The sequence below is a fragment of the Staurois parvus genome, unplaced genomic scaffold (assembly GCF_062004578.1).
Source record: "Staurois parvus isolate SC_StPar_1 unplaced genomic scaffold, SC_StPar_1.0 ptg000039l, whole genome shotgun sequence".
In the NCBI taxonomy this organism is placed as follows: Eukaryota; Metazoa; Chordata; class Amphibia; order Anura; family Ranidae; genus Staurois; species Staurois parvus.
In genome coordinates this window covers 1467113-1492733 of record NW_028317835.1, presented here as the reverse complement: position 1 = coordinate 1492733, position 25621 = coordinate 1467113, and the positions used below count along the sequence as shown (strand labels likewise).

At 49.6% G+C, this 25621-nt stretch overlaps 2 protein-coding genes and 1 long non-coding RNA gene across 5 annotated transcripts in view; 2 read left to right on the top strand and 1 right to left on the bottom strand.

Moving 5' to 3' along the window:
• The window catches only part of LOC149470540 (uncharacterized), a 699116-nt gene that overhangs the window by 505330 nt on the left and 168165 nt on the right, over positions 1-25621 (bottom strand). The window lies entirely within an intron of this gene.
• LOC149470544 (uncharacterized) overlaps positions 1-25621 on the top strand; it is a 125314-nt gene that overhangs the window by 84826 nt on the left and 14867 nt on the right. The gene's annotated exons all lie outside the window — the stretch shown is intronic.
• Positions 19290-20141, top strand: LOC149470545 (uncharacterized). 3 transcript variants are annotated; one of them, XR_016308523.1, is made up of 3 exons: positions 19290-19441; positions 19556-19837; positions 19935-20140. It is a non-coding gene; the product is annotated as an uncharacterized LOC149470545 (long non-coding RNA). The 3 variants fall into 3 exon arrangements; XR_016308522.1 differs by having other exon boundaries at positions 19360-19441; positions 19532-19837; positions 19935-20141; XR_016308524.1 differs by lacking the exon at positions 19290-19441 and having other exon boundaries at positions 19448-19837; positions 19935-20141.

Sequence of the window (25621 nt, the reverse complement as noted above, 5' to 3'; positions counted from 1 at the left end):
GGGACACAAGCTGATGGTATCTCTTAGGCCCCTTGTACATGGGGGGTCCGGCCCCTGTGGGTGCAATGCTGTCATTATAATACACCTGGTAGGCACAGGTACAGCGTCCAGCCCCGCTGCCTGCAGCCTGTCAAAGTCTACACTACACCTGGACGGGGCTCAATGCTGCACCACGTTTACCTCGTGTTTAGGGCGCTCTGTGTTTATGGAGAAATGGCCGCCATCCTGATCAGACAAAGCATAGAGCAGATGTAGGCCGGTGCAGTCTGCTTCTTCCCCTGTAGGTGGCACCTGACCAGAGTGACATCCCAGCCTGGAGAGGAAGTCGGGGGACACTTGGCTTCTCTGTGGTTTCCCGGTTCCTGGAGACGGCGTGGAATGAAGGGGTCCATGGAGTCCTGGGGACATTTTTTATTCTTTGTTTCCACCTTTTACACCAAATCATTTTATTCCTGAAGATCACTAAACCCCAAATCTGATGTATTCTTTGATAGCAGACACCCTATATAATCCAATGTTGGGAGTTGTCATTTTCTATGTTACATGATATTAGCACAACAGTTTATGAAAGGCAACATTTCAGGAACAATATAGTAACGTTTATTTCTGAGCACATAAATGCAATTCATGACCTATTTTCTGGTGAAATATAAAAGATGAGGTTGTGCCGAGGAAATGGGATTCCCAACATGTCAAGCCGTAACACTGTGTGCACTTGGAACGCTTTAATAGCCCCTCCAGGTCATCAGTATAGAGTTACACAGGAGCACTGGTGCTCCAATCATTGCTCTCCCTCCGGCGTGTGCGCTGATATGTAACGTGTGTGGGGATCACTGTGTTCCTATGTAGGAGCCCCAATGTACATGTCACGTCCTGGTCTGTGTATAGGAGGTCCGCTGAGCTCCCTCTGTCCTTCCCAGTGACACCCACCATGACAGCACCAGGCTCTGCTGTCCCACATGGTGTCAGGGGGAGGGGCACATCTTAATGGTGGGAATGATAGGCGGCTTCACAGCCACTTGTATCACTTCCACATGACAGCCGACATTCGGATTTACTAAAGTCCTCACACTCCCGGCCGTATAGCGGTGGGCAGTGTGGGGGGAAATAACACGTCTGCAGCATTGTTAAAAATCCAAATCCGCAGCAAGTGGCTGCAGGTTCATATTTTACCACCCCCCTATCCTGGCACCCTAAGATGGTTGCCTAAGCCTCCTTAAGGTGGTCATTGGATTTTGGGACCTGTATGTGGCAAGGCTGCCAGAAAGTCTCTCACTTGTGGTGTCCTCATACTGGGGAGAAGTAGCAGAATGTGTTTCGGGGTGTAATTCCACATCTCCCCATGGCGTGTGCCAGAAATAGCTCATTAAATGACAACTTGGTGTAAATAGATTTTGTTTTTCATTTTCCAATAACTTATGGCAATAACTGTAAATGTTCCATGGACACAACATGCCTCTCAGCACATACCTTGGGATGTATCCTTCCCATAAAGGGGACATTTGGGGATGTTTGTAAGGTCCGGGCATTTTACTGCCTCAAGAAATGTGATCGGCAGTCAGAAAGTAACAGCGACGTAAAAGCTGCATAAATTCCATTCTATATCCCATAGTTTGTAGACGCCATAACTTCACACAGAACAATCAATATCCACGGATTCAGCTATGCTTCTACCAAAGACACGGAGCAGAATACACGTTGTACTACATGTATGAAGAAATCTGATTTTATGGGATATGTTTTATAACAAAGTAGAAGATATCATTTGTTTTCAAAATTAAAAAATACCCCCCCCCCCCCAGTGCTGATCAAATATCACCAATAGAAAGCTCTATTTATATCAGTGAAACTTGTGTACAGTGTAGCATGACCGCACAATTGTCAGTTAAAGTAGTGCAGTGCTGAACAGAAAAAAAAATTCCCTGGTCATGAAGGGGGTAAAATTTTCCGGAGCTGAAGTAGGTAATAAATCTTCCTGTCATCGTACAGTTTGGTTTCATTTTCTTACATTTCTCAGGATGCCGTTCTTCTGAGCTCCACAAGGTGGTGATCACACATATACAGAGACAGGAAGTGATGTCAGGCACAGACAGGAAGTGAGGTCAGGCACAGACAGGAAGTGAGGTCAGGCTCAGACAGGAAGTGAGGTCAGGCTCAGACAGGAAGTGAGGTCAGGCTCAGACAGGAAGTGAGGTCAGGCTCAGACAGGAAGTGAGGTCAGGCTCAGACAGAAAGCAATGTGGGGCACAGACAGGAAGTGAGGTCAGGTACAGGAAGTGATGTCAGGCACAGAAAGAAAGGATGTAAGGCACAGACAGGAAGTGAAGTTGGGCACAGACAGGAAGGATGTCAGTCACAGACAGGAAGTAATGTGACGCACAGACGGGAAGTGATGTGAGGCGCAGATGAGAAGTAATGGTGGGACAGACAGGAAGTGATGTCAGGTACAGGAAGTTATGTCAGGCGCAGACGGGAAGTAATGTTCGGCACAGACAGGAAGTGATGTCGGATGCAGACAGGAAGTAAGGTCAGACACAGACAGGAAGTGAGGTCAGACACAACCAGGAAGTGATGTCAGGCACAGACAGGGTGCGAGGTCAGGCACACACAGGAAGTGACATCAGGCACACACAGGAAGTGATGTCAGACACGGACAGGAAGTGAGGTCAGGCACAGACAGGAAGCTCCATGTGGGAGGAATTATAGAGGAGACCTTGCTGGAAGTGTGAGCAGAGGAGGTAATGAGATTGTATTTGATCATATCTCCCATCACTCTCCCTTGTGTGACACCATATTTCTCTGTCCCTCTTTGCTCTGTAAATGTCCCCCTTTTCGGTGTGATGTACACACAGACATATGAACAGACAATAGAACGGCCCAAAGTCTTCATATGGCTCTCAGATTTCCCTCAGATTTCACATTATTTCCCGTATTGAAGTGAAAACTCGAATAGAAAAGTAATAGTGAGATCAGACATAAGTGGGTGTCACTGATCACATTGTCCCCAAACGTCACCCCAGATAAACGTTTTCCCGGTCAGGCTCCAGTCACACCAGGAACTGCACGTGTCTCATGACTCCCCACAGCCGGTTTCCTCCTGCTCATGGGCCAATCGCACTGCACTTTGTGAATGGGCCGCCGTCCTCTGGGACCTGGGGGGAGAGAGGGAGGAGGACAGTACGGGGCCCCAAGTACTCATCAGTGAGGGACACTCACTTCCAGAGACTCTCCGCTCTCATCCCGGACTTCACTTCTATAGAAGAAAGGAGGAAACTCCAAATTCTACTGGGAGAAGAGGAGCCAATGGGGGAAATAGCTGCACCACATGTGACACCATGCCACAGACTGAGAGGGACATGAAACACTGAGGACTTCATAATCCTTCCCATGGACCCCTCCCCCTTTATATTTCCCCTCTTCCCATACAAACTGCTTTGGCAATGCTACAATGTCATTTGTTCCTGCCAATAAAGCTCATTGAATTGAGAGGGAAAGAGAAAGAAGGAAAGATGGTGTCACTAATCATGGTGGGACGCCTCATTTGCGGAGTTCCCGGTTTTGTCCTCTAACCCCCCCCCCGGTCACATCCAGCTTACAGTGAAGTCGTACGATTTCCAAGTCGGGGGAAATGCCGATTTCAGGAGTGACACCGATGTCTATGCCAATCCCACCAATAGTAGTGCAGGGATGACTTTAGAAATCGCTGCGACTCCCACCAAGTCACACCCCCCGATATGACCCATCATTGTGGGCAGTAGGGGGCGACTTGTGATCTGCAAGAAGCATAGCATGGAAATGGCATGCCGAGTGACACCCCATGTGACCGGGGACTAAACACTGAAAGAAGTGGAGTTCTCTCTCAGCCCACCTCTCTCTGTATTTGTTTCATCCATAGAGAAAACCCCGAGAGTCCTGGATGGGAATGATTGGTTTCCACAGAGAGACAATCAGCAGAAAGAAATGTCCTGTGTTGGTGGTGTCACTGGAAGCAAAGAAATGTCCTGTGTTGGTGGTGTCACTGGAAGCAAAGAAATGTCCCGTGTTGGTGGTGTCACTGGAAGCAAAGAAATGTCCTGTGTTGGTGGTGTCACTGGAAGCAAAGAAATATCCTGTGTTGGTGGTGTCACTGGAAGGAAAGAATGTCCTGTGGTGAGCAGTACCGCCTGCTGGACGCCCCCCATTTTGGTGCAGGGGATGGTAATGGAATGATGACAGAATGGGAGGGGCCTGTGTTCAGGCTTCATAGCGACTCTGGGGGGTGGGAGGGGACCATACACAGTATAATCTGATTGGACAAGAACAGGCCAGATTGAATATGAAGGCAATGATTGGCTGAGCTTTGTCCTCATATTACACAGTTTCCATCATTCTAGAAGAGATTGTCCAATCAGATTGTACCGTGTATGAGAACAGAGAAAACATGGCGGGATCAGTCCGGGAGAAGAGAAGAGTGTATGGGGGAGGGGGATGGGGGAGGAGAGCAGAGAATGGGCTAGGCTGTATTATGGGGACAGGACAGTCAGGGCTCATTGGGGGGGCGGTAATACCCCGAGGGTGAGCCACACTTATACCTCCATGGACCTGCTCCCCCCTTTCAGCCAGGGGGGTCTATGTGCGGCGGCAGGAATGACACCACTGTCACTATCAGCGGGCCCAGCCAATGTCACCGATTCCAGGCAATGGGGTGGGTGTGGTAGGCCAGGGCGGGGCTGAAGGGATTCAAGCAGAAGGTGTGGAGGCCATATAATGACACCTCCTTGCCTGTAATGTGCCCTCTGAAGAGCGATCCAAATCCAAATCACTCTTCAGAGGGCAAAGCAAGTGTGAGCCGGCCCTTAGACCTTCATGGAGAAACATAGGAATGCTTTCACACTGTCCCCTGCGGTCTGCCCAATGTACGTGCCGTGCCCCATAGGCTTCTATGACATCACAAGTTTTTGATGCGTTTTCTGACCCCCCCCCCTCCTTCGCAGTCCTGCATTCAGCATCTTTGGTGAACTTTCAGAAAAGGCACCAAAAACGAGGGACATAAGAGAAGTCTATGGGAAGTGGGGGGACCCTGTGCTGCCCCCGCTCTGTGGTCAGACTGCAGTGGGGGGTGGTAAAGCCTCTGTTGCAGTATATTACTGCCCCTCTTCAGAATTGTGTAGACAGCTGAGCAAAGCCAACATCCCGAGAGCTGGAAAGTGTCCTCAGAGCCGACCGACCCCCCCACAGCCAATCACAGAGCTTCCATTGGCCCCACCCCCATATAACCCCTCCCCTAGCGGGGCAGACATGATTCCATGTTTTTATCAGGACTTTAGACTGTCCCAGATAGATAGGTAGAGTTGAGTAATTGGGTGTTGGAGTGAGCGATGGTCTCTGGAGTGTAGCCATAGTAAATTGGCATCTGATAAGGGGTCACAATCTACTGACTCTATAGGGACCCATGGGGGGGGGGGGCACTTTTACTGCGTGATATTTAGGGAGTTGAGCAAGATGTGCAGCTTGGAAATATCTTGCAAAGTTCAGAAGCCCCAGACCACTCTAAGTTTCGGTGAGGTATGGATGGATTTGGGTAGATGCAGCTTAATAGTGCCCCATACATAAGTGGTGGGGTGACACAAATATGCAGAGGAAACAAAAAGGTATATATATGGGTAGGACCCAAAAAAGGTATAATGTTTTGGGCAGAATTGTCATTTTTTACAACTGTGATACAACTTTGGCACCAACAGAGTACCTCCTAGCAAATGCACTACTCTACAAACTAACATGCCAATGGACTTTAAGCCAGTTCCGGCACTGAATGACTTAGCAGCAACATATGTCCCCAAGTCACTTCACGTAAGTCCACCAACCGTCACAACCAACTCTGTTCCACCTGCAGTCATGCACCCAAAATCAGAAAACACGGACATGTCACAGCTTGCTAAATACATGCTCTGCAGAGAACTTGTTAAGACACGCCTCACCAAGTTTGATGACAAGCCTGAAAATTACAGAGGCTGGAAATCCACTTTTAAGGCCACAATGACTGACCTAGACATCAATGCTTAGACTTGGAAAAGGCCTACCCATGCAGGCGGTCTCTCTTTTAACATGCTACCAAGATTATGTTTAATAAACATCAGAGAGAATAAAACAACTGGGTTGACCATCCCTAGGCCACCCTCCCGCCTGGATCAGTACGTCACATCCCGCCTCACAAGGTTCAGTCTGTTCCCCCATAATAGCTGGAAGAAGCAGCTGTAAACCCTCGTGTAGAGAGACTCTGGCAAGAGACAAACGAAACTGACGTATAAGAAAACAGGGACCAAGTAAGTCTTGATTAGGTCAACCCTTTCCCTTAGGGACAGCCGCCACCCCTTCCAGCATCTCACTTTAACATCAGCATCTGCCAACCTGGACTCCCAGTTTGTTTTGCTGTAGTCGTCAGGGCCAAATTCGATGCCTAGCACTTTTACCTTCTGTTGGAGCTCAAGGAAGGCATCCGGAAGCTCGAAGCCTTCACCTTCCCTGCCCATCCAGAGAACTTCACACTTGTCATGATTAATCTTGGAGCCTGATGCCTCCGCATACTGCTCCATCACCGAGACCACCTCCTGCGCCTCACCGGTCCCAGAGATGAATACAAATACGTCATCGGCATAAGCCACGACCCTCAAAGGTGGCTCACCAGTAGTGCCCACCGGCACCCCGCCCAACACCCCACCATCTAGCCTTCTAATGAAGGGGTCGATGGCAAAGGCATAGAGCAGAGGGCTCAGCGGACACCCCTGGTGCACCCCCGAGCCGACTTCAAAAGGGCCGCCCAATCCAACCATTGATCAACATGAAGCTCTCAGCCCCTCTGTACAAAGCCTGAAGCCATCCAATGAACCTCCCCTCCAGGCCATACCTGTCAAGGAGATGCCAGAGGTACTTGTGGTCGACCTGATCAAAAGCCTTAGCTTGATCCAATGCCAGCAAGTACTTCCCACAGCCATCAGCCCTGCACCGCTCCAGAGCCTCCCGGACAGCTAACACCGCTGAAAATGTACTCCTGCCCTGGACCGAGCAGTGCTGCTGATGCAAAAGTAGACCGTCTGCCACTGACGACAAGCGCCAGAAAAGGATCTTGGCCAGGATCTTTCTATCGACATTGAGCAGGCTAATGGGGCGCCAATTCTCAATCATCGTAGGGTCCTTACCTTTTGACAGCAAGATCACAGCTGACTTCCTCATGGAGGGAGGGAGCGAACCCTCATCCAGACAGCAGTTAAACACCTCCGCTAGGTGAGGTGCCAAGCTAGATTTGAAAGTCTTAAAAAATTCCGCTGTCAACCCATCTGGCCCTAGTGTCTTTTTAATGGCCAGACTGTCTATCGCTTTGGCAACCTCTTCAGCTGTGATCTCACTTGTCAAGCTTGCAGGCGGGGTGTTATTCTCCAAACCTGGTGTAGAGTCCAGTAAGCTTGACATCCCTGCCCGGTCAAGGTGCTTCTCTTTCAAAAGATCCTCAAAAAAAGCCCTCGAGACCTCCAAGATCCCTGACCTGGATTTCGTCAGGGATCCTGTACTATCAGGCCGCTGATCGTCTTAATTGCTATGCTCCGTTTACAATTCTGGTAAGGGTCAGGTGAATGGTACTTCCCGTAGTCCCTCTCCAGAACCAAAGAGGCATGCCGATCATACTGATACTTCTTCAAGAGAAGCTTAACCTCTGAGATTGCCCCAGAATCTCCACCCTCTGAGACAAGGCGGTCAAGCTTTCTCCGTAACTGCTGATAGGCAATGTATTTCTCAAGTTGTTTCCTCTTACCTAGGGCCTTGAAAAACCTGCCAATCCGCACTTTGGTAAGCTCCCACCATTCCGACTTACTGCCGCAGAAATCCAGGGTGGTCTCCTGAGCCTGAAAAAACTCCTCAAAGGATCGTCTCACCTCTTCGTCCTCCAGCAGAGCCGAATTCATCCTCCAGACACCCCTTCCCTTCAGCGGTGTATCTGAGGCATTCAAAATCACAGTTAACAAAAGGTGGTCGGAAAACTCCATCGCCTGACACTCAGGTGCCGAGAAAGCGGAGTCCCCCTTTAAAAAAAAACCTTTCTATTCTACTCTCACTTCTACCTCGCCTAAAAGTGAATCCCGTGCTGTCCGGGCTGCGCTTAATTAAGGCATCCTCCAGACCTGCTTCCCTAACTATCACATTTAAAAAAACGCTGTCATACTCCAGCCTGTCAATGGAGCCCTTCCTGTCCTTAAGCCTAGTGACAGTATTAAAGTCTCCTCCAAAGACAACCTGCCGGGACGTAAAAAAGAAAGGCTTAATCCTTGTAAAGAGGCATTTCCTACCCCACGTAGACTGGGGACCGTAGATGTTAATGAGCCTTAGCTCTTGCCCCTTCACAAGGACGTCCAAGACCATACACCTTCCAATCTCTACCTCAATGACCCGCCGACACGTTACCATGCCGGAAAAAAGTACCGCAACTCCGCTGTAAGGCTCGGCCGCAAGAGACCAAAAGGAAGGACCACACCTCCACTCCCTTTTTGCTAGATGGACGTCAGCTAGGCTGGTAAGCCGGGTCTCTTGCAAAAATAAAATGTCAGCTCCAATACTGCTGAGCAAAAATACGGCCACACTTCTTGCACTTACAGACTTTATGCTGCAACATTAATGGTTGCCACCTTTAGCGGAGCGGGAACTGCCATTAAGGTAGTTGAGATGAGCATTTCTTAACTTTGGTTTTCTCAGCTTTAGCTGGGGGTCTAGTCCTTTTAAGGGACCCTCCAGCCTCTTCCTCCTCCATGGGGGAAAGAGATTCTCCAGTGTCTCCCTCTTCCCCTGAAAGAACCCCAAACTTATTTTCAAGAGATATAACCTCAGCCTCTAGTGAGGAAACTGAAGAAGAAGGGGACAGCACTGCCCTATTTCTACCTCCCTTCCCCACCAAAGACCACACACCCTCCTTATTCTCCTTAGATGTTCCATCCTTCCCAGGGACTAAGCTCTCCTGCCCAGCCTTCACCTGACCCTTAGATGCCGCCGAGCCCCCTGTCCGACCTCTGCGATGCTGCGGGAGCAAAACTGGCGGGGGGACCACAAATAGCTTACACACCCCTGCCCCCTTAGCCGCCTCACCCAACTTGGAACTAACAGGGGGGGGCACACGAGGAGGGGCAGACAACACCTGGGAGGCTACAGAGACGGGGGAAGACACCACAACAGGGGAGGTTACAGGCACACTAGGGGTTACACACGGTGCACCTGGTACCAGGGCATCTGGAGCAGTTGCCCCATCAGGAGCTGGGCCTGCACCCGCCTCCTCTGCATCCATCCTGGCCAACTCCTCAGCAATATCAGATAAATTATGTAATGCTTCAGGGCATTGGTTGTAGGAATGCCCCAATACCTGACAGAGGTTACACCGAATTTGATTACAGTCACGAGCTACGTGACCAATACCCTGGCATAATGAGCACTTCAGGACCTCACAACTTGAGGCGAAGTGCTCCTTGTTGCCACACCGGTGGCAGACTTTTGGCTGCCCGGCATAAAAGACTATTAGTCTATCCTTCCCAAGGAAGGTCAAAGATGGGAGATGCTTCACCATGTTATTCTCCACCTGCAGCCTTACGGTCGCCGACCATCTCCCAGTCCAGATCCCACGATCGTCCAAGATTTTCCTAAGGGGGGCTAACACTTCCCCAAACCGATTTAGCCATACTACAATAATATCCGCCGAGGGGATCGACTCATTCCTGACCAGGATTGTAACGGATTTGACAAGGGGCTGTCTAGAAATAACTTTTGGTGTCAGGCCCTCCCACCTGGGGGTCCCCTTCCACTCATTTTCATATTTTTGCCAGCACAAGTCTAGGCACTCCGGCTTCACAAATGATACGTCATACTCGCCGGTCCCCACCGGGGCTATAAAAGCAAATACGTCTACTGCTTTGAAGCCCATATCCAGAATTCTGTCAACAACATCTCTTCTATTTGGGGTGGTGATTCCTCCTTCCCATTTTAGCTGGACAACGTTTCTTCTTTTTATAGTTGGTGGTGATCCCCCTGCCTGACCCTCCGGTGGTCTTGCTACCCCCTGTCTATTTTTTAAAGCCGTTGAATAGCTCAGGGCTCCCTTGGCAACCGGGGCTGAGACAGGGCCGAGACGGGGCCTGCAGCTGGGGCCGAGACGGGGCCTGCAGCTGGGGCCGAGACGGGGCCTGCAGCTGGGGCCGAGACGGGGCCTGCAGCTGGGGCCGAGACGGGGCCTGCAGCTGGGGCCGAGACTGGGGCTGGGCCTGCAGTTGGGGCTGGGATGGGGCCTGCAGCTGGGGCTGAGACTGGGGCTGGGCCTGCAGTTGGGGCTGAGATGGGGCCTGCAGCTGGGGATGGGGCTATACTGGCCGCAGCAGACACTGCACCAACCAAATTGGCCTCACATGAAGCACCCATATTATCAATATTTGCATTTGCTGCAGATTTGTCACACACAACCACACAAGTGTTCCACACATCACTTACAGTCCCCGCAGCTAGAGAGGCTTTCAACTGCGGCTGCACCACCTTCCCCTCCTGCGATTTGCAACTGTTTTCCAGCTTGCTGGGAAGTTTTTCCCGCTTTCCAAAAAACGATTTAACAGTCTTTTTTGGCTTCAATGGCCTAGGGCACTTGTCTGCCTCATCACCAGTGTCATCAGATGAAAATGTGAATTGCCGTCCATGCAGGGGGGGCTCTAATGCAGTCACAAATTCCATGGCACCAACCTCCTCCTCCTGCTCCACCCGGGATCCCCAATCTAGCTGCTGCTGCTGAGGGGGGATGGGTTCCGACTCACCCTCCACTTTCAAACATTCTCCAGCACGCTGAGAAGTAACTTTGTTGCTTTCTCCAACCTCACCTGGGGGGTCTGACAGGTCCCCGGATGACACCGCCTCTCCGATCTGGCCCCTCGCGACCGCTAGGGATCTGTCACGGGCCTGCCTGAAACGCTCCTCATTCATGTATTTCTCCCGCATGAACCCGCTGGATGCTTTCAGGGTCTCCACTAGATCACATTGCTGGTGCACTGGCTGCTCCATACACTCAGCTCAGGCTTCATAGACGGCCGCTTTGTGCTCCACACACGATCATAAGATGACTTGAACTTCCGGAGGTCATTTTTCATTCTGACCAGCTTGTCTTCCTCGTTCCCGATCCTTGCCACATGGGGGCCACACGACCCCGATAATCCGCATACGATTCCCCTCCTTTAGGGCCTTTTCCCAGGTCCTCAATAGCTGGCATGTCAGGACCGGTACTAGGAGCCCCAGGGGTCCCTCCTCCTGGATCATGGCCAGGCTCGGCCATCCTCTCCTGGGTAGTGCCAGAAATTTAGTCCCTGGCTCAGACTGAGGCCTAGCAGAACCTCACACAGCATACACCACACACTGTCTGTGCAGCACCACGCCCACTTCCTTCTAACGAGGCTCAGCTGTAGGATAGCTGGAGGAATCCTAGAAGGGTGTTAATTGCTAGGCTGCTCCCCAACCCTTAGTGTGCACCAGATTGTATATAAAATTCATGTCTGCCCGTGTGTGTGGTCAGCCAGCTGGATTGGAGTCTCCCTCCAGTGGTGGCCAGAGGTAGTGCGGGCTGTGATAGTATATCACGGCCAGTCTTATATATGTATATATATTCCGATTAAGTCCCCCTTATTCCCTCTTACCCCAAGTCATGGCTGCACGTGCGCGCCTCGGTTAGCTAGTTGCTGTGGGCATGTGCGTCTGGGTTGGATCCGTGACACCATAAAATCAGATTTCTTCATACATGTAGTACAACGTGTATTCTGCTCCGTGTCTTTGGTAGAAGCATAGCTGAATCCGTGGATATTGATTGGTCTGTGTGAAGTTATGGCGTCTACAAACTATGGGATATAGAATGGAATTTATGCAGCTTTTACGTCGCTGTTACTTTCTGACTGCCGATCACATTTCTTGAGGCACTAAAATGCCCGGACCTTACAAACATCCCCAAATGTCCCCTTTATGGGAAGGATACATCCCAAGGTATGTGCTGAGAGGCATGTTGTGTCCATGGAACATTTACAGTGTTTGCCATAAGTTATTGGAAAATGAAAAACAAAATTTCTTTAATTTACACCAAATTGTCATTTAATGAGCTATTTCTGGCACACGCCATGGGGAGATGTGGAATTACACCCCAAAACACATTCTGCTACTTCTCCCCAGTATGAGGACACCACAAGTGAGAGACTTTCTGGCAGCCTTGCCACATACAGGTCCCAAAATCCAATGACCACCTTAAGGAGGCTTAGGCAACCATCTTAGGGTGCCAGGATGGGAGGGGGGTAAAATCTGAATCTCCAGTCACTTGCTGGGGATTCAGATTTTTAACAATGCTGCAGATGTGTTATTTCCCCACAGTGCCCACCGTTATACGGCTGGGAGTGTGAGGACTTTAGTAAATCTGAATGTCGGCTGTCATGTGGAAGTGATACAAGTGGCTGTGAAGTCGCCTATCATTCCCACACCCACCACTGAGATGTGCCCCTCCCCCTGACACCATGTGGGATAGCAGAGCCCAGTGCTGCCATGGTGGGTGTCACTGGGAAGGACAGAGGGAGCTCAGCGGACCTCCTAGACACAGACCAGGACGTGACATGTACATTTGGATGCCTACATAGGAACACAGTGATCCCCACACACGTTACATATCAGCGCACACGCCGGAGGGAGAGCAATGATTGGAGCACCAGTGCTCCTGTGTAACTCTATACTGATGACCTGGAGGGGCTATTAAAGCGTTCCAAGTGCACACAGTGTTACGGCTTGACATGTTGGGAATCCCATTTCCTCGGCACAACCTCATCTTTTATATTTCACCAGAAAATAGGTCATGAATTGCATTTATGTGCTCAGAAATAAACGTTACTATATTGTTCCTGAAATGTTGCCTTTCATAAACTGTTGTGCTAATATCATGTAACATAGAAAATGACAACTCCCAACATTGGATTATATAGGGTGTCTGCTATCAAAGAATACATCAGATTTGGGGTTTAGTGATCTTCAGGAATAAAATGATTTTTAAAAGGTGATAACCAAACCCGATCCCCAGGATGTATAGCCAATTCTCCCTTTCTCCTCCTGTCACAGAACCTTTTACTGTCCTCTTGGGCCTTAGCCATTGTCTCTTGTAGTAGCTTGTTATTGGTAGTGAAGAATTCTAAGGTGTCCTGGGCCGCCGGGACTGAGTTCTCAGGAACCAGGTCTGGCAAGAAGGTAGGGTGAAACCCATAATTGGCGAAAAACGGGGATTGGTTGGTGGCGGAATGATTCGCATTGTTATATGCGAATTCCGCCATTGGTAGAAGTGTCAGCCAGTCATCCTGCAGGAAAGATGTGTAGCATCTCAGGTATTGCTCAAGCGTTTGATTAGTTTGCTCTGTCTGCCCGTTTGTCTGGGGGTGATATGCTGATGAGAAAGATAACTTAATCGCCAGCCCCTCACATAATGCTTTCCAGAATCTGGAAGTAAACTGTACTCCACGGTCCGAGACAATCTTTTGGCACTCCGTGAAGCCTCACAATCTCTTCAATAAATACTTGGGCTGTTTCGGAATCCGATGGTGTCTTGGCTAGTGGCAGAAAATGGGCCATTTCAGACAGGCGGTCCACAACCACAAAGATCACGGTGTGGTCTCGTGAGGGTGGCAAGTCAACAATAAAATCTAACAAAATCATACTCCAGGGTCTGTCAGGTATTGGCAGTGGTTTCAATAGGCCCCGGGCTTTGTCTCTGGTGGTTTTGTTTCGGTTACAGACGGGGCAAGATTTCACATATGCTTCACAGTCCTTGGCCATGTTTGGCCACCAAAATGTGCGTCGTGTCAGCTCTAACGTCTTATGTATCCCGAAGTGTCCTGCTAGGGGATGGTCATGACAAAACCCCAACACCAGGGATTGGACCTCCTTGGGTACCACGACCTGTTCCCCTCTCCAAAAGAGACCCTCCTTGTTCAGCAGGGAGACCCCAGGCAGGTCAGGAACCCGGTTGGATGCCGCCTGCAATTTAGACAGTAGTTCCGACTGTAGCAATAGAAAGCTACCTGCCGGCAGGATGGTGTCTGGCTGGGGCATCTCCCTAGGATCCTCGAACATCCGAGAAAGGGCATCAGGCTTAGTGTTCTTTGACCCAGGACGATATGTTATGTGAAGACTAAATCTCGCAAAAAACAGTGCCCATCTGGCCTGGCGTGGACGGAGGCGTTTGGCTGTTTTTAAATACTCCAGGTTTTTGTGGTCAGTATAGACCAGAATGGGGTGTAGGGCCCCCTCTAGCAGATAATGCCATTCCTCCAGAGCTGTCTTAATGGCTAGTAACTCCCTATCCCCAACATCGTAGTTCCTTTCAGAAGGGGAAAGCTTCCTGGAGAAAAAAGCCACTGGATGCATTAGCTCCTTGGCCCCTACCCTCTGTGACAGTACTGCTCCAACAGCCACTTCTGATGCGTCTACCTCTAGTATGTAGGGTAGGGATGCATCAGGGTGGCTCAGAATGGGAGCCGTTGTAAATAGTTTTTTCAATGCATCAAAATCTGCCTGTGCAGCTGGAGTCCATTGGAAACGAACTCCTACCTTGGTGAGCTGGGTAATGGGCGCTACCAAGCCTGAGAAGTTCTTTATGAACTTTCTATAAAAATTGGCGAACCCAATAAATCTCTGAACTCCCTTCTTATCCGTGGGGGCAGGCCATGCCAGGATAGCCAAGATTTTTTGTGGGTCCATAGCGATCCCCGTAGTGGAGATTATTAAACCAAGAAATGAAATGCTTTCCTGTTCAAAGCAGCATTTCTTGGCTTTCACATAAAGGCCATGCTGACGAAGGCGTTCCAGCACACTCTTAACATGTCCCCGATGTGCTTCCAGGGATGAGGAAAATATCAGCATATCGTCCAAATAGACAATGACAAAGATATCCAGAAAGTCCCTGAAAATGTCATTGACAAAGTGCTGGAAGGTGCATTATTTTCCACTCGTCCCCCTCACGTATCCGAACCAAGTTATAGGCACCCCTGAGGTCCAACTTGGAGAAGATGGATGCCGTCCTCAATCTCTGAAATAATTCTGGGACCAAAGGAAGGGGGTAGCGGATTTTGACAGTAATCTTATTGAGGTCTCTGTATACCACACACGGTATCAGGGATCCGTCCTTCTTTTCAACAAAGAAAATCCCTGCCCCGGCCGGGGATGTGGAAGGGCGGATAAATCCCTTCCGGAGGCTCTCGTCGATATATTCTCTTAAGGCCCCTAGTTCCCACTCAGATAAGGGAAAAATGCGGCCAAAAGGAATCTCGGAGCCTGGGAGCAGATCGATGGGGCAATCATAGGCCCGATGTGGGGGAAGAACCTCTGCCCCCCGTGGACTAAACACGTCCAGGAATTTGTGGTAAGCTGCAGGTACCATTTGAGTTAACTCAGCCTCAGAGCTTACAGTTAACAAGGCCGGGGTATCTAGTGATGCCCTAGGTAGACAATGTTCCTGACAGTATAGTGAGTGGAACTGGATCGACCCGGACTTCCAGTCAATTTGGGGGTCGTGAGCTCGTAGCCAAGGGAGCCCCAGAATAACTGGAAATAGAGGGGACGCGATGGCGTCCAAGCGGAGAAACTCCTGGTGATAACCCGCCACCGTGGTATGTATAGGAGGGGTTTCCCGGTCTACCGTCCCCGATTTTATCTGAGACCCATCAGCCAGAAAAATATTCACCCTGTGTTCTTTGGCGAGCAACGGTATCTGGTGCTGGGTAGCGAAACCGAGATCGACAAAGCAACTACAGGCCCCGGAATCAATGATAGCCATCACCTGTGTGCTTCCTCTGGGAAGCCGAAAAGACACAGGTACAGCCAAGTGAGTGGGGTTGCCTGCACATACAGTAGATATATTAAAAGGAATAGGAGAGAACTTAGTCTTTCTCCGGACAGGAGCTCACCATATGACCCACTGCTCTGCAGTAAAGACACAGGTTATTGGCTCGACGCCTCTGTCGTTCCTCAGTAGAAAGAGTAGGCCGCATCAGGCCGAGTTGCATAGGTTCGGCCCCCTCGGACGGTTCGGAGCTCCGACTGCCGACACTGACCCTTGGCATGACTGGTACTCCGGGCATCATCCATGAAGTTCTCTGCCCCTGGCTGGACCTCTCCTGTCTCTTTTCCCGCAGTCGGCGATCGATCTGTATGGCCCGATCAATTAAACCTTCCAAGGAGTCTGGAATTTCTGTTCTCGCTAACTCGTCCTTCAGTGGTCCTGACATTCCCAACCGGAACTGGTGGCGTAAAGCTGCATCATTCCACTGTGTGTCTCCACTCCATTGCCTGAACTCAGCGGCATAGTCCTCCGCTGCCCGGCGTCCCTGTTGTAATGAATAGAGAGCTGCTTCGGCCGAGTCGGCTCGATGTGGGTCATCGTACAGTTGTGCCATCGCCTTAAAGAATGTGGCGACAGTATTTAAATGTGGGTGGTGGGCCTCCATCAGGCGATGAGCCCATCCCTGGGGCTCCCCCTGCAGCATGGATATGACAAATCCTACCTTCACTGATTCGGAAGAGAAGGTCCGGTGTTGCAGGTCAAAGTACAGCTGGCAGGAATTTTGGAAGGCCCTGAATTTCCCTCGGTCCCCACTGAACCGCTCAGGGGTCGGTACTCTTGGCTCTGGCGGGGGGATGGTAAATGCTGCTCCAACTGCAGACCCCGCTGCACCCATGGTCGGAGGAGTACCCACTGGGCCTGGAGTTGTGGGTGTTGGTGCGGCCAGGCTCTGGACCTGTCCCTCCAGGTGCTTGTATCCCTCTTCCAGGGTCTTCACTGCCCGTGTGAGTGCCGCCAGATGTTGGCACATCTCTTCCCAGGGTGAAGGTCCTCCTCCAGACTCTGACATGGCCGTATGGTTCTGTCAGGGATCCCACTGCGGTAGCCTCTAGCACTCCACAGACCGGATTCCCCCAAGGCGCGGAATCTAAGCTCCGACCTGCTTGTTCACCAGGGCCCCTGATGGTGGGGATGGACTTGGAGCAGGCCGAGACCAGGTCGCGGCACCTGGGTTCACCCAGCTGTGGTAGAAGCACCGTTGGAGGTGTATAGCAGGTGAGAGTCTGATGTGAGGAGGTAACAGGAGCAGCGTCGGGCAGGTCGGGTCGGTAACAGTGGTGGCGGCATAGTACAAAATCAGCAGGCAGAGGGATAAACAGGTCACAAGCCGGGTTAGTTAACAGGAGGTCAGAACGTACAGGGTTAAGCAGGAGAATGGTCAGACAAGCCAGGGATCAGAGCAGGAGACGGACAGCAAAGCAGGGTCAGGTAGGGTCAGCTACAAACAATCTACTCACAGGAACTCAGGAACACAGATAAGACCATATGGCACTTGAACATTGCAAGAGCTGAGTTTAAATAGCCCGCCCGACTCCTGACAGGCGCTCCTGGGTCCTAGTGCTTGCCCTGCGCCGTCATTGATGACAGGCACGCCTGGGTCCTAGTGCCTCCCTGCCTGTACGTTTTGTCAGGATTCTACGCATATGCAGATTCGATCGCTGCCGCAATCTTCCCATTCCCTGACAGTCTCTCTCTCTGATGTGAAGGATGGGACATTCTGGGTAGTCTTTCTTGGTCTCTGATATGAAGGATGGGACATTCTGGGTAGTCTGTCTCTCTCTGATATGAAGGATGGGACATTCTGGGTAGTCTGTCTCTCTCCCTGATATGAAGGACGGGATATTCTGGGTAGACTGTCTCTCTCTGATATGAAGGACGGGACATTCTGGGTAGTCTGTCTCTCTCTGATATGAAGGATGGGACATTCTGGGTAGTCTGTCTCTCTCTGATATGAAGGACGGGACATTCTGGGTAGTCTTTCTCTCTCTGATATGAAGGACGGGACATTCTGGGTAGTCTATCTAAGTCTTTGTTATGAAGGATGGGACATTCTGGGTAGTCTGTCTCTCTCTCTGATATGAAGGACAGGCCATTCTGGGTAGTCTTTCTCTCTCTGATATGAAGGACGGGACATTCTGGGTAGTCTGTCTCTCTGATATAAAGGACAAGACATTCTGGGTCGTCTCTCTCTCTCTCTGATATGAAGGACGGGACATTCTGGGTAGTCAGTCTCTCTCTCTGATATGAAGGACGGGACATTCTGGGTAGTCAGTCTCTCTCTCTGATATGAAGGACGGGACATTCTGGGTAGTCTGTCTCTCTCTCTGATATGAAGGACGGGACATTCTGGGTAGTCTGTCTCTCTGATATGAAGGACGGGACATTCTGGGTAGTCTGTCTCTCTGATATGAAGGATGGGACATTCTGGGTAGTCTGTCTCTCTCTCTGATATGAAGGATGGGACATTCTGGGTAGTCTGTCTCTCTATCTGATATGAAGGACGGGACATTCTGGGTAGTCTGTCTCTCTCTCTCTGATATGAAGGACGGGACATTCTGGGTAGTCTGTCTCTCTCTCTGATATAAGGGATGGGAGATTCTGGGTAGTTTGTGTCGGTCTCTGATAGGAAGGACTGAATATTCTGGATAGTCTTTCTCTCTCTCTGATATGAAGGACGGGACATTCTGGGTAGTCTGTCTCTCTGATATGAAGGACGGTACATTCTGGGTAGTCTGTCTCTCTGATATGAAGGACGGTACATTCTGGGTAGTCTGTCTCTCTGATATGAAGGACGGTACATTCTGGGTAGTCTGTCTCTCTCTCTCTGATATGAAGGATGGGACATTCTGGGTAGTCTGTCTCTCTCTCTCTGATATGAAGGACGGGACATTCTGGGTAGTCTGTCTCTCTCTCTGATATGAAGGATGGGACATTCTGGGTAGTCTGTCTCTCTGATATGAAGGACGGGACATTCTGGGTCGTCTGTCTCTCTGATATGAAGGATGGGACATTCTGGGTAGTCTGTCTCTCTCTCTGATATGAAGGACGGGACATTCTGGGTAGTCTGTCTCTCTCTCTGATATAAGGGATGGGAGATTCTGGGTAGTTTGTCTGATTTTGGGGGTCTCTGTTTTATTAGGTATCTTTTCTTTTTATCTTGTGTTCTGTGTCTTTAAGACTTTTCTATCTGTAGTAAAATATATTTTTTAAACAGTTGGTTGCATAAGAGTTAGGTTTATTGTTTCTTACTTTTTTGTAGTTATTTTGGCTTCTCCCTGATATCTCTGTAAGGTAATACAGTGCAGGAATGGGTATTAGGGGACATTTCTCGGGGCTGCAGTTCCTCTGAACTCCACAAGATGGTGATCTCATTTCTGCTACCCAGACAGGACTTCTCTATGGAATACAGACAGAAAGTGATGTCAGGAACAGACAGGAAGTGATGTCAGGAACAGACAGGAAGTGATGTGGAATAAAGATAGGCTGTGCCATTTGGTGTGAATGAGATCGGAGACATTGCAGGAAATAGCAGCAGAGGAGGTAATAAGATGTTATGTTCTATTTACACCCAGTAACCCCCCGTCATGTCCGTCCTCTTCCTCCAGTCATGTCTGTCCTCTTCCTCCTTAGTCACGTGACGTCTTTTATCTCCAGTTGATGATGATACACATCAATATTTAGAAGGACACAAGGATATCTACAAAGACGTCATGATGGAGGACCACCAGAGAGGACACAAGGATCTCTACAAGGACGTTATGATGGAGGACCACTAGAGAGGACACAAGGACCTCTACAAGGACGTCATGATGGAGGACCACCAGAGAGGACACAAGGACCTCTACAAGGACGTCATGATGGAGGACCACCAGAGAGGACACAAGGACCTCTACAAGGATGTCATGATGGACAATCAGCCGCCCCTCACATCACCGGGTAAGGAGAGAGCAGTACGGAGGATCCACCTAGATCCCCCATCATCTGATAAACACATAGAAACAATGGATTCAGTCAGTGTGTGTGTTTCCTACAGATGGATCCAGTCATGGGAACCCACCAGAGAGATGTCCCCGTCCTCTGTATTCCCGGGATTCCACACAGGAAGGTCACACCATCCCTCACCATCATCAGGTAGGTTATTATTATACAGGATTTATATAGCGGCAGAAGGTTTGCTCAGCGCTGTACATTATAGTGGGGACAGAACATGAGACAATACAGTAACAATACAATACACGAGGGGTGCGAGGGCCCTGATCCTTGGAGCTTACAGTCTAGGAGGGAGGGGGTAGTGGTACAGGAGGAAGTGGCTGTGGGGGATGGAATGGAGTGAGGAGTGTAGGAGATCGGTTGTTAGGTGAGGGTGGGGTAGGCTTCCCTGAAGAGATGGGTTTTCAAGGTGCGACTAAAGGTGAGGAGGGTAGGTGACAGTCTGATGGATTGGGGTAGTGAGTTCCAGAGGATGGGAGAAGTCCTGCAGTCGGGTGTGGGAGGAGGAGACCAGGGAGCTAGAAAGTAGGAGGTCTTGTGAGAATCGAAGATTACGGGTTGGGTGGTATTTGGGTATCAGGTCGGTGAGGTAGTTTGGGGCGGAGTTATGAATGGCTTTGTATGTCAGAGTTAGGAGTTTGAATTTAATGAGTTGGGCAATCGGGAGCCAGTGGAGGGAATGACAGAGGGGGGTGGAGTCAGTGGAGGGAATGACAGAGGTGGGTGGAGTCAGTGGAGGGAATGACAGAGGGGGTGGAGGGCAATCGGGAGCCAGTGGAGGGAATGACAGAAGGGGGTGGAGGCCAGTGGAGGGAATGACAGAGGGGGGTGGAGGGAATGACAGAGGGGGGTGGCAGAAGCAGAGCGGATGGTGAGGTGGATGAGTCTGGCGCTGAGTTCAGGATAGACTGAAGCGGGGATAGTCGGTGAGGAGGGGAGGCCGGCGAGGAGGGGAGGCCGGCGAGGAGGGGAGGCCGGCGAGGAGGGATGGCCGGCGAGGAGGGATGGCCGGCGAGGAGGGATGGCCGGCGAGGAGGGATGGCCGGCGAGGAGGTCGGCCGGTGAGGAGGGATGGCCGGTGAGGAGGGGAGGTCGGTGAGGAGGCAGTTGCAGTAGTCCAGACGTGAGATGATAATGGGGTAGATGATGACAATTATTGGTCGGTGGGATTTATACTCGGCATGTTTGTTACAATGAATGTTTTATTATATCTCTCAGAGTGGAATCCTCGGGGATGATAATATTGATGGTAAAGAAGAGTATAAAGAGGAGGATGAGGAGGATGGAGTGATGGAGGAGTTTTCAGAAGGACACAAGGAGATGATGGAGCCACCTAATACCAGGAAGCCACCAGAGAGATGTCCCCGTCCTCTGTATTCCCGGGATTCCACACAGGAAGGTCACACCATCCCTCACCATTGCAAGGTTGGTGGGATGGAACATCTAGAACATGGATTCATACAGACAATGTGTGGAGTTTCTGTGACCTTCTATCTTCCAGATGATATTTTCTCTCCTTCTCTTGATGTAGAGTGGAGATCCAATCGATATAGAATTTGAGGTGAAAGCAGAAGAAGAAGAGGAGTATGTGAGGGATGATCAGCAGTCTATGGAGGAGGATGGAATAACGGGGACATTTATAGAGGAGGACACTCCTACAGAGATCAGCACAGGTGGGTCATGAACACCAAATCCATTCCTCCACCCATACTGCTCACTGATTGGTCCAGAGTAGGGCGGGGGCGGGGTGATATCAGCCTGTAATACATCAGAAGAAACAATGCCGTCCCGATTGATCCGGTAAACGTATCTGGATTATATCTGCGACTCACTTAAATAAAAGCGTGGATTGTAAACCTGAAATACTGGAACTCAGAAAAAATGGCGGCTGACTGGCGCATTACCGCCTACAAAGTGTTTCCTTCCATCCCATGCGGAGTCATGTGACCTACAAACGTCCAATGCCATGTTGTATGTATTAGATCACACGGGTCATAGAAAGGTTGTCATTCACATGGTGGACGTGTTGGAATCATAGAGGGGAGTGGAGGCCAGTGGAGGGAATGACAGAGGGGGGTTGAGGACACTGAATGGAGGTCAGTGGAGGGATTGGCAGAGAGGGGTGGAGGTCAGTGGAGGGATTGGTAGAGAGGGGTGGAGGGATTGGCAGAGAGGGGTGGAGGTCAGTGGAGGGATTGGCAGAGAGGGATGGAGGTCAGTGGAGGGATTGGCAGAGGGGGGTGGAGGTCAGTGGAGGGATTGGCAGAGGGGGGTGGAGGTCAGTGGAGGGATTGGTAGAGAGGGGTGGAGGTCAGTGTAGGGATTGGCAGAGAGGGGTAGAGGACACTGAATGGAGGTCAGTGGAGGGATTGGCAGAGAGGGGTGGAGGTCAGTGGAGGGATTGGCAGAGAGGGGCGGCAGTCACTGATTGGTTGGTAAGGTGTATGAGTCTAGCAGCAGCATTCATAATAGAGTGAAGGGGGTGTGGCCTGTGTGACGGTAGACCAGTGAGGAGGGAGTTGCAGTAATGGAGGCGGGATATAACAAGGCGTGGATGAGTTGTTTGTGGTGTCATTGGTCAGGAAGGGGCGGAGTTTGGCGATGTTCCGGGGGTTGAGGCAGCAGGATTTAGCCGGTGATTGGATGTGGGGGCTGGAAGGAGGGGTCAGAGTCTAGGGTAACGCCCATCCCCCCCAACATGAGGGGCTTATTAGAGGCTCAGTGCGCTTCCTATAGGGGTGTATGAGACCTGCGTCCCGTATCACTGACCGTATACAACATAGTATATACTATATACCACCTAGAGCCCAAACATTTCCCTCACACTCGGGCTGCAGGCAGAACAACCAACGTTCCGGATTCCCATCTAAAGTCACTCAGCCAATCAGACTGATCCACCAGAAGGCAAAACCCAGCAAAGCACGATCCGATCTCCTCCTGCAGGGGAAACATTCCTCCCTGACCCCCCGAGAGGCAATCGGATATTCCCGGGATCAACTTTTCCTATAAATGTTATATCCAGTTATATTCTGTGTATCCAAGAAAGGATCCAGGACTTTCCTACAGCAACCCCCCCTTATGTATTATACATGGAGATCATATCCCCCCCTTATGTATTATACATGGAGATCGTATCCCCCTTATGTATTATACATGGAGATCATATCCCCCCTTATGTATTATACATGGAGATCATATCCCCCCTTATGTATTATACATGGAGATCATATCCCCCCCTTATGTATTATACATGGAGATCATATCCCCCCCTTATGTATTATACATGGAGATCATATGCCCCCTTATGTATTATACATGGAGATCATATCCCCCCTTATGTATTATACATGGAGATCATATCCCCCCCCTTATGTATTATACATGGAGATCATATCCCCCCTTATGTATTATACATGGAGATCATATCCCCCCTTATGTATTATACATGGAGATCATATCCCCCCCTTATGTATTATACATGGAGATCATATCCCCCCTTATGTATTATACATGGAGATCATATCCCCCCTTATGTATTATACATGGAGATCATATCCCCCCCTTATGTATTATACATGGAGATCATATCCCCCCTTATGTATTATACATGGAGATCATATCCCCCCCTTATGTATTATACATGGAGATCATATCCCCCCCTTATGTATTATACATGGAGATCATATCCCCCCATATGTATTATACATGGAGATCCTATCCCCCCCTTATGTATTATACATGGAGATCATATCCCCCCTTATGTATTATACATGGAGATCATATCCCCCCCCTATGTATTATACATGGAGATCATATCCCCCCTTATGTATTATACATGGAGATCATATCCCCCCTTATGTATTATACATGGAGATCATATCCCCCCTTATGTATTATACATGGAGATCATATCCCCCCTTATGTATTATACATGGAGATCATATCCCCCCCTTATGTATTATACATGGAGATCATATCCCCCCCTTATGTATTATACATGGAGATCATATCCCCCCTTATGTATTATACATGGAGATTTTGTTACGGGCCCAATAAAATCCATCTGAAGGTCTGACCAAGGCATACATATCCCCCTCTGGAGAGGTGCTCTATGAGTTGGTTTGGTGGGTTGAAATTGGGGACATATCAGGCAACCTTGGCAGTACGCCTTCACATCACGTAACATATGAGGCCAGTAGGCATAATCCCGCAGGATCTCGTACGTGATCTTCTCTCCGCGATTCCCGGAAGTAGGAGCATCATGGGCATGCTGTAGCATCAAACCTCTAAATTTAAGTGGGACGACCCATTGTTGGATACCACCCTTTGAGGTTCCTGTCAACAATCCCTGGTACAAAGAGAATTCGGATTTGGATTTCATTAAAATACGTAAATCCTCCTTCCCGCTACATATTTCCTGATTGAGGGGATCATGGTTGGGATCTTCTATATGACTATAAAACAAGCCAATTATTGGGTCTTCTTTCTGGGCAGTAATTAAATCCTCACTAGGAGAATCGTGACTCCACTGTAACACGTTAGGATCACCAGCTGTTCTGGCCTGTTGCCTGGTGATAGCTTCAATCTGTACGGTACCTAAGAGATGATCTATGTCTAGTAATTCACCGGTGATGGCCCCTTCCTTGGCTAGAGAATCAGCCAAATCGTTCCCTTCTTTTTCGGCCCCTAGGACCTTGGAGTGGCCTCGGGTCTTTTTGAAGTACAGGGTTATATCATTGGACCTCACTAGCTCACCGATGTGACAAAAGAGCTTACCATGTTTGACGGGTTTATGATTACTCTTGGTCATGTTGTTTCGCTTCAACCTGGGGAAATACTCCACAAAACTATTCCTGACATAATTGGAATCGGTTATGATGGCACATTCTTTAATGTTGAACTCTATAGCCATCTCAACTGCTCTTAGGATTGCAGTGAGTTCAGCAACCTGACTGCTTTTTGGTCCAAGTTTGTATCCCACAGAAATCGGGGTGAAACCTTGGGTCCAAACGATTCCAATACCTGCCACTAGTTGGAGCTGTTCCCCATCCTTGTGATGGAAAGCACAACCGTCTACATAAACGCACGGCAGCTGTTTACAGTATTCTTCATCGTAAACCTTGTAGGGAGAGAACAGATGTTCTTCCAGAAAGTCAGTGTCTGGGGCCTCCATAGCAGGCGTAGTTGTGGAACAATCATGGCGCTCAGCTAGGCCCTGGGCTACTGGACTTTTCTTGTTCTGTTTTATAATGAATTTCAAGAGGCCACCCTTGCAAAGACAAAGTCCAAGCAGTGATGCGGCTATTAGACACATTTCCTCCCTTGATACGTTCACTCTTTAAATACTGTAAAGGCTGGTGTGCCGTTTCAACAATGATCCTCTCTCCCTGAATGTAACTGCGGAAATTCTGTAATGCCCACACGGTGGACAATAGAGCTTTTCACAGTCACTGAATTTTATTTCTACCGGGGACAAAGTTTTACTGGCATAGGCAATCACCTTACTGACATTATCTTGTTTTTGGTAAAGAACAGAACTCATACTTACCTGCGTGAACCCTGTCTCTATATAGAAGTTTTTACCTCCCTCTGGATACACGAGACATGGGGCCTGTGTGAGACGTTCCTTCAACTCCTTCATGGCGTCTTCCTGTTTCTTACCCCACGACCATTCTACATCTTTCTTCAGTAGGTGAAGCAACGGCTTGCTTATCTCGGCGTAATTATCGA